Here is a 7,013-nt window from a genome sequence, read left to right as displayed (position 1 = left end):
TGAAGGGTCTTATTGCCCTGGAAGAGAGCTTCATCGGTCCAAGTCCTTGGATTCTGGCAGAACTGACACTCCCAAGCCATTGCTGAATTTGTGGCGGTTCTTCTGGTGAAGAATACACACACCCCCAAATGCATTTCAGTAAAGACAGCACCCCATGGTAAATATGATGCCTTTGAGGCAGAACCACTGTAAATTTTAGAGTTAAGTTACTGTGGCAAACGCCAGACTGTTGCAAATACTTGTATATTTATCTGTGTGCGTATATGTTACTTTACCAGAAACAGTGGACCTGAAAAATGACCCAATTTATTTTGCTAAATCCCCAGGAAAAATAGATACGTTATTGTAATTTTTCCATTCCTACAAACATATGTATTTTGTACGTTTATATGCTCAGAATATGCTTTTCAAGCTCAGGTATAACGTTACTTGCCTTTGTTGCTTGGCCCCATTTGTTATAGTCTACATGGCTGTCAGAGTTATATCAACACTTTCACCTTGCCCTGAGCCCAAAATGCTTGTAGTTCAGCCTACAGAGAGACCTAGTCACGCTCCTACTGGCTGTGATAAGTCAACCCTCCACGCCCCAGTGAGATCCCTACCTGCTAGCGTTTGGGTTCCATAGCCTTCTAAACACACCTCTGGGTCCCATGAAGTCTCTGACCTTGAACACAGTTGGCCCTTGAACAATGAGGGGGTTAGAGGCATCGATCCTCTACACAGTCGAAAATCAAGTATAACTTTACAGTTGGCCCTCCATATCTGAGGCTCCACATCCTCAGATTCAACCAACTGTGAATCAAATAACACTGTAGTATGCATTTATTGAAAAAAAGCCATTATAAGTGGACCTGCACAGTTCAAACCCGTGTCGTTTGAGGGTCAACTGTATTACCCCTATTTCAGCTATACAAATAAGCCTCTCAATCCCAACTTCCTTAAATGCCTCTAAACCTGATAAGCAGACCTATAGGTTAGCTCCACACCACTCTTTTTTTCCGCACCTTTGTTGAGATATGATTGACATATAATATTGTGTAAGTGTAAGATGTACAATGTGATAATTTGATACCTACAGGTATACGTGTGTATATATATATTATGAAATGATTACCACAATAAGGTTAGCTAACATATCCATCACCTCACGTGATTATCATTTTTTAATGGTGGTGGTGGTAACATTTACGTTTTACTCTCTTAGCAATTTTCGAGTATACAGTATTGTTAACTAGAGTCACCATGTTGGACAGTGCATCCCCAGAACTTACTCATATCGTAACTGGAAGTGTGTACCCTTTGACGAACACCCCCATTCCCCCCCCACCCCCACCCAATTCCTCTTGGAATTGATTCCTGTGCTGGACATTTTCCCTTTAATCCTCTGAGCTAGTATCCCAATTGCTCTGTGCCCAGGGGGGCTGGGATCTATGAGCGGCTTCAGCATCATCCCTTGCCCTCTGCTTACAGCCGCATTTATAAGCAGGAGCTCAGAAGATGGGAGCTGAGCCACAGATGTCAGTGGCTTCCCCAAAGGCTGCAGCTTCCACCAGGTGACACTCCTTCTCCCTCAGGAAACTGGTGAGCCTTTTACCCTTCCCCCTTCAGGCTTAGGGGGATAAAGTCTCCTTGCTGTATCTGGCCCTATTGTGCTCCACTGTTCCATGGTGATTTAAGCTTACCCATAATTTTTGCAAATAATCACAGCGTTAAAATTTCCTTAACTATCCCCATTTAATGTGCCATCTTTTCCTGCCGGGATGTTTGGCGTCTGCTTTACCCTTGAACTTGTTGCCGAAACACATAGGTTGTTGGGATCATTTCTAAGGAACGTGATAGGTCGATATTCAGGTACTAAAATTTGCAAATGATTTCCTCTTTTATGTAAATTAGAACTGATTCAGATGTATGCCTACAAGAGCAGCACTCCCCTTTGCATTCTTCTACACTTTCTTGTGCAAGAGCGAAGGGGTGGAATCAGGGCAATCTAGCTGGGACTTGCCTGTGGGTGTGACACGCATGGGAGCACCATCTCGTGTCCTCCCCATATTTCTCTCTAGACTCAATTCTCCAGCCTTGGATTCACTTTCTGGTCGATGCCTTGTGCTCCCATCCCTTCCTGGATTGATGAGGCCCTTAAAGCATTTAGTGGAATGAATGGCTGAATGTCTAAACACCTGTATTGGGCACAGCGCTGTCCCCCTCGGAGTCCCTCAGCATGCCTTCCCCAGCCCAGCCCTTGTTCACTAGCCATTGTAAATTACAGTCCCATGTGCCTTCCTTTGGTGCCTTTTCAGAAGACAGTGCGGGATACAGAGGAGGTTTAGAGAAGCCCTTCAACTGAACACACCCTGGGGAATTCCTTTGCCGACACTTCTGGGTTTGGGTGGGTTTCTGTCACAGGTTTTGCCTGGACACATCAGATGCATCATCAGATTGCGGGAATCCCCCAAAACGAACAGCCTGGTGCCGTGGGGGAGTGTCTGGAACCATCATGAAATGTTGCAGTTGATTGGCAGGTCAGATATGATCAATTATCAATGAAAATAAAAAGAAAGCCTGTGAGGAGAAGAGGAAGAAAGGAGACCAGACAACTCAGCAACGGAGGCAGATAAACTCTCCCAAGCGGTCCATCCCCAGCAATCCCGAAGAGCTTTCCCGTGTGAGTTCACCCTCTCACCACACAGAGAGGAGGCCCACATCACAGGGAAGTCAGAGTTGGCCACAGTCTAGAGGCAGAGACGTGTTCTTTATTCCATATAAGTCACAAAAATGGGAAGCCTTTTTTCTTTCTTTTGCTAAGAGATCAACTTACAAATGGGTTTGGGGAAGGGAGTGGGTGAGCTTGGTCAGTTTGGTTGGAAGGTTTAGAAGCCAATTCTACATACTCCACTTCCGCTTTGTAGAAAATTTGTTTCTGATCATCTGTTACTGATTTATTTAATAAAAATGAAGTTTAACAGGTTTGTTTTTTTTTTTTACATTTTATTTGTTTATCATGTTTTCTCCATCAGAATGAAAGATCCTTGAGGGCAGGGACTTTTGTCTGTATTCCCTGGTACCTAGAATTGTGCCCGTACACAGCAGGCATTCAATAAATATTTCTGCTGTAGTCTGGATGGCATGAGTTAATCAGATCCCTGGGGCTTCTGCAGAGTCTGGTACAGGAAAGGGGAAGCTAGATAGACCCTGCCCCTGCAACCTCCCCATTTTAACCTTGAGTGTTGAAAAGTGGGGCGGAGCTGGATTCAGTTCGCTGGGTGACAGGGTCAGTGGGATGCAGAGGGACCCAAAGCAGCCTTTGGGGAGGTGTGTGTGTGTGGAGAGGTGGATTCCTGACTTCCAGCCTCCTAGCCTGGGTTAGACACAGGACTCTGAGACAGAACATACATATTTTGGGGAGTCACCCTCCAGTCACCAGCTCCCTGAGGAACCAGAAATTACTCTCCGTGGTTTGAAGGCACTTGGAGAGAAGCGAGCTGACCCTCCTCCCTCCAGTCTCTGCCAGGTCCCAGGCTACCTCTGCGGCTCTGTGCGCCCTTTGGAAGGCTCAGAGCCCCGTCTCGGTGGAGCCCCTGTTTGGGAGGCACGGAGTTGGAGTCCTGGGTCAGCAGAGGCGTGGGGCCAGTGGCCCGAGGGCTGCCGTGTGTGACACGGCGGTTGGCCACTGAAGGCCTCGGCCATCCCGAGCTCGGAGCTTCTGCAGCTGGGCCAGTGTCCCGCTTCTCCGCGGAGCGCAGCTGCTGCTTCTTCGCCCGCCTGCGCCTGGCGGGGTTCCGGGTCGCTTGGACGATCTCCGCCTTCCGCTCGATCTCCCGGCGGCGTTTCGGGTTCTCCTCCCCCAGGTGCCGAGCCAAGTCCTTGGCCAGCTCTGTCTCCTGCCGGTCTTGCATCTTCCGCTGCCAGGATGTGCGCAGGGGCTTCTCCTGGACCATCTGGGAGACGCTCTTCTTTGAGCGGTCCTTCTGCAGCCGCCCGGACCTGGGCTTCCCCTTCGGGACTTTAGGGACGTCCTCCTCCTTCGGTGTCGTGGACGCTGGGACCTGGGCTGAAGACTCTTCTCGCTTCTCTGGCCCGAGGCCGTCTCTTTCCGGCTGCCTGTCCGGCGGTGGCTTGCTCGGCTCACGGGGATCCCGGGGGGAGCCGGGCTCTGGGGTGTCAGCCCTGCAGCGGCTGAGCGGGCTCGGGACCCGGGTAGGGCTCCGGTGACCCGGGCCCGGCTGCAGCTGATGTCGGGGGTACCCCGCGGGGGTCTGCTCCTTACTCTTGGGCAACTCCAAGTCCGCTTCTTCTTGGTCCTGGGAAAACTTCGGCGACTCCCCAGTTGGCTTTGGCTGCGGTCGGAGGGATTCAGAACTCGATTCCGGCTGTCTTTGGGGCGACTCCAGGCCTGGGTCTTGCTGACGCTGGGGGGACCCTGGGCCCGGCTCTGGCCGCTTTCGGGGGGACCCCAAGCCTGCCCCGTCCCGTAGACTGGGTGATCTCGGGCTTGTCTCCGGCTGATGTCTGGGAGACCCCAGGCCGGGTGGCCGCACCCTCCGAGGAGACCCGGGCTCCCTCTTTTCTTCTGGGTTCGACTCGAGCTCCACAAGGGCCCGTTTGGCCCGCAGAACTGAGGTGGGGTTCTCAGGGGACTCAGGCTTTAGGCCTTCTAGCCGCAGGCTGCGCCTCCGCGACGTATCCATGGCCCGGCCAGAGTTTCTAAATCGAACAGTTACTTTTAAAATCTTATAATTATACAATGAGATACATAATTAATAATTAACATGAGCTTTTTGAAGATGCATGGTAACTAAATAACCCCTTTAGGATTTTAAGGCATTACGTGCGACTATATTTTTTAAAGGCCTCTCTTGGCATAATTTGAGTATTTTTGGTACCCAATTTTATCGGACTAACCCAGATAAAGGGATTTAAAGTGAATGAAGAATCCATAAAAGACACATGAAGAGAATGGGAAACACACCCAGTACTTAAACAGCTAACATGAAAGAGACTATTTTATTATATGTATTCTGGAAGATAATATCAAAAAGGGTTTTACAAGCAGTAAAAAAAAAAAGACAAAAAACAATAGAGCTGTTTCTCTAAATAAAATATTGCACATAAGACCCGCAACATGCAAAACTGAGGAAGCTCCTCCTGTTGGTGCCCAGGTGGGGCCTGGGTCCAGCTGTCCCGTCCCCCATCCCTCTGAGGTCCTGACTTGGAATCCCCAGCACTCTACAGGAAAGAGTCTGGAAACCTCTAGACTCTCCTTCTCCGCTGTTCTCCATACGCATTCAGAAGTCCGTGAGTAAGTGGATTTAAAATGTGAGAGGAGAAACGTTAGACACAATAAAGGATTTTCAAAGCATTGAACTGAAGACCCCAAACAGAATTCCAGTGGCTTCTAATTGTTGATAAAAGGAAGTACAAAAAGCAGCCCCTTTAAGGCCACTCATGATCTGGGGTCAACCTCTCTCTCCAGCCCAGTCTTCCACCATCCAGCCCTGCACCTTGTACCATGCTGTAACCCTCCGCTGTCCTGTCTGCACCCACCTGTGGCACTGAAATGGGGAGAGTCTGAATGGGATGTGCTGTAAGAATAACACTGAATTTTGAATTCAATGAATTCAAAAGTGTGAATAAGGAACGTATCTCAATAATCTTTATATCGGTGGCATCACATTTTTGACGTAGTGGGTTAAACAAAATATATTACTAAAATTACTTTTACCTGTTTCTTTCTACTTTTTTAGAAAAATGTAGCTGTTAGAAAATGTACCTTACATATATTGCTTGCATCTGTGGCTGCTTCCAGCCAGTGATCTGGCTGGTAACACAGGTGGCCCTTCAGGGGCGTCCACGGGCAGTGAGGTAGGGGGGACCGTGGAGAACCAAAGTACGTGCCCCTAGTGAGGCAGAAATGTGGGCCCAGTTGTCTCTAGGCCTCCCGAGTTTATAAAAAGACATTGGACATCTGGTTGTAAGTGTGTGTGGGGAGTGAGTTGCTCGTGAGTGTACATGAATTTTCCAGACTTTTAAAGGTTGGCAACTATTCCATAATTTTAAAAACAAATCTAGCACAATACTGTCCAAGCCAAACAAAATATGTCAGGAGCCAGACCTGGCCCACAGACCGCCAGTGTGTGCGATGCTCTTCACTCTTTCCATCTTCCCAAGGACTGTGCGTCTAGCTGCTTTGCCCCACGTCAGTTGGGAGGGCTTCCCAGGCCGGTTCCCATATCTTCCCATCCCCAGCATCTCATCTGTGGCACCAAATATGCTAAGCAGATGATTGTTAAATGACTAAATGAATGAATGTGTTCTGGAATCTTCTTGCTTGGAGGTTCTTCAATGGGAAATATTTTTTCCGGGGTCTGAGTTGTGGTCCTGCCCTGAAGGGAAATGGGGAACCAGCTACTTTACCTGCCAAGACCCTTCTCATTTGAACTAACACTGCAGAACATCCATTTCTTGGAACAAAAGGAGTTCCTGAAGGTTTTTTTTTGTTAGTGTTGAAAATATTTTAAAAAGTCAGAAAGTGTGATTCCTCCGGCTCCATTCTTCTTTCTCAAGAAAGAAATGTGTTTCCATACACATTTAAAATTTTTTTGTTCTAGTTCTGTGGAAAATGCCATTGGAAATTTTTTTTTTTTTTTTTTTTTTTTTTTTTTTGCGGTACACAGGCCTCTCACTGTTGTGGCCTCTCCCGTTGCGGAGCACAGGCTCCGGATGCACAGGCTCAGCGGCCATGGCTCACGGGCTCAGCCGCTCCGCAGCATGTGGGATCCTCCCGGACCGGGGCACGAACCCGTGTCCCCTGCATCGGCAGGCGGACTCTCAACCACTGCGCCACCAGGGAAGCCCGGAACTTAATTCTTAAATGAGTTTTACCTGGAACCACAGGACCTGGGGCAGCTTCCACGCTCCTCAGGACCCGGGTGCAGGTGCATCTGTGGAGGAAGTGACTTCGTGTCCTGGTCTGTGAGCGGCCAGGTGCCCCCAGGCTGTGCGTGGCTGGCGGTGAA

At 48.9% G+C, this 7,013-nt stretch overlaps 1 pseudogene; it reads right to left on the bottom strand.

Annotated features, from left to right (window-relative positions):
• Window positions 1–3,440: 3,440 nt before the first annotated feature.
• On the bottom strand, window positions 3,441–4,685 carry LOC136132325 (coiled-coil domain-containing protein 86 pseudogene; annotated as a pseudogene).
• Between the last annotated feature and the right edge of the window lie 2,328 nt (window positions 4,686–7,013).

The sequence above is a fragment of the Phocoena phocoena genome, chromosome 12, assembly GCF_963924675.1.
Source record: "Phocoena phocoena chromosome 12, mPhoPho1.1, whole genome shotgun sequence".
Lineage (NCBI taxonomy): Eukaryota > Metazoa > Chordata > Mammalia > Artiodactyla > Phocoenidae > Phocoena > Phocoena phocoena.
The sequence above is the reverse complement of the archived record's forward strand: the minus strand, read 5'-3'. Positions and strand labels throughout refer to the sequence as shown.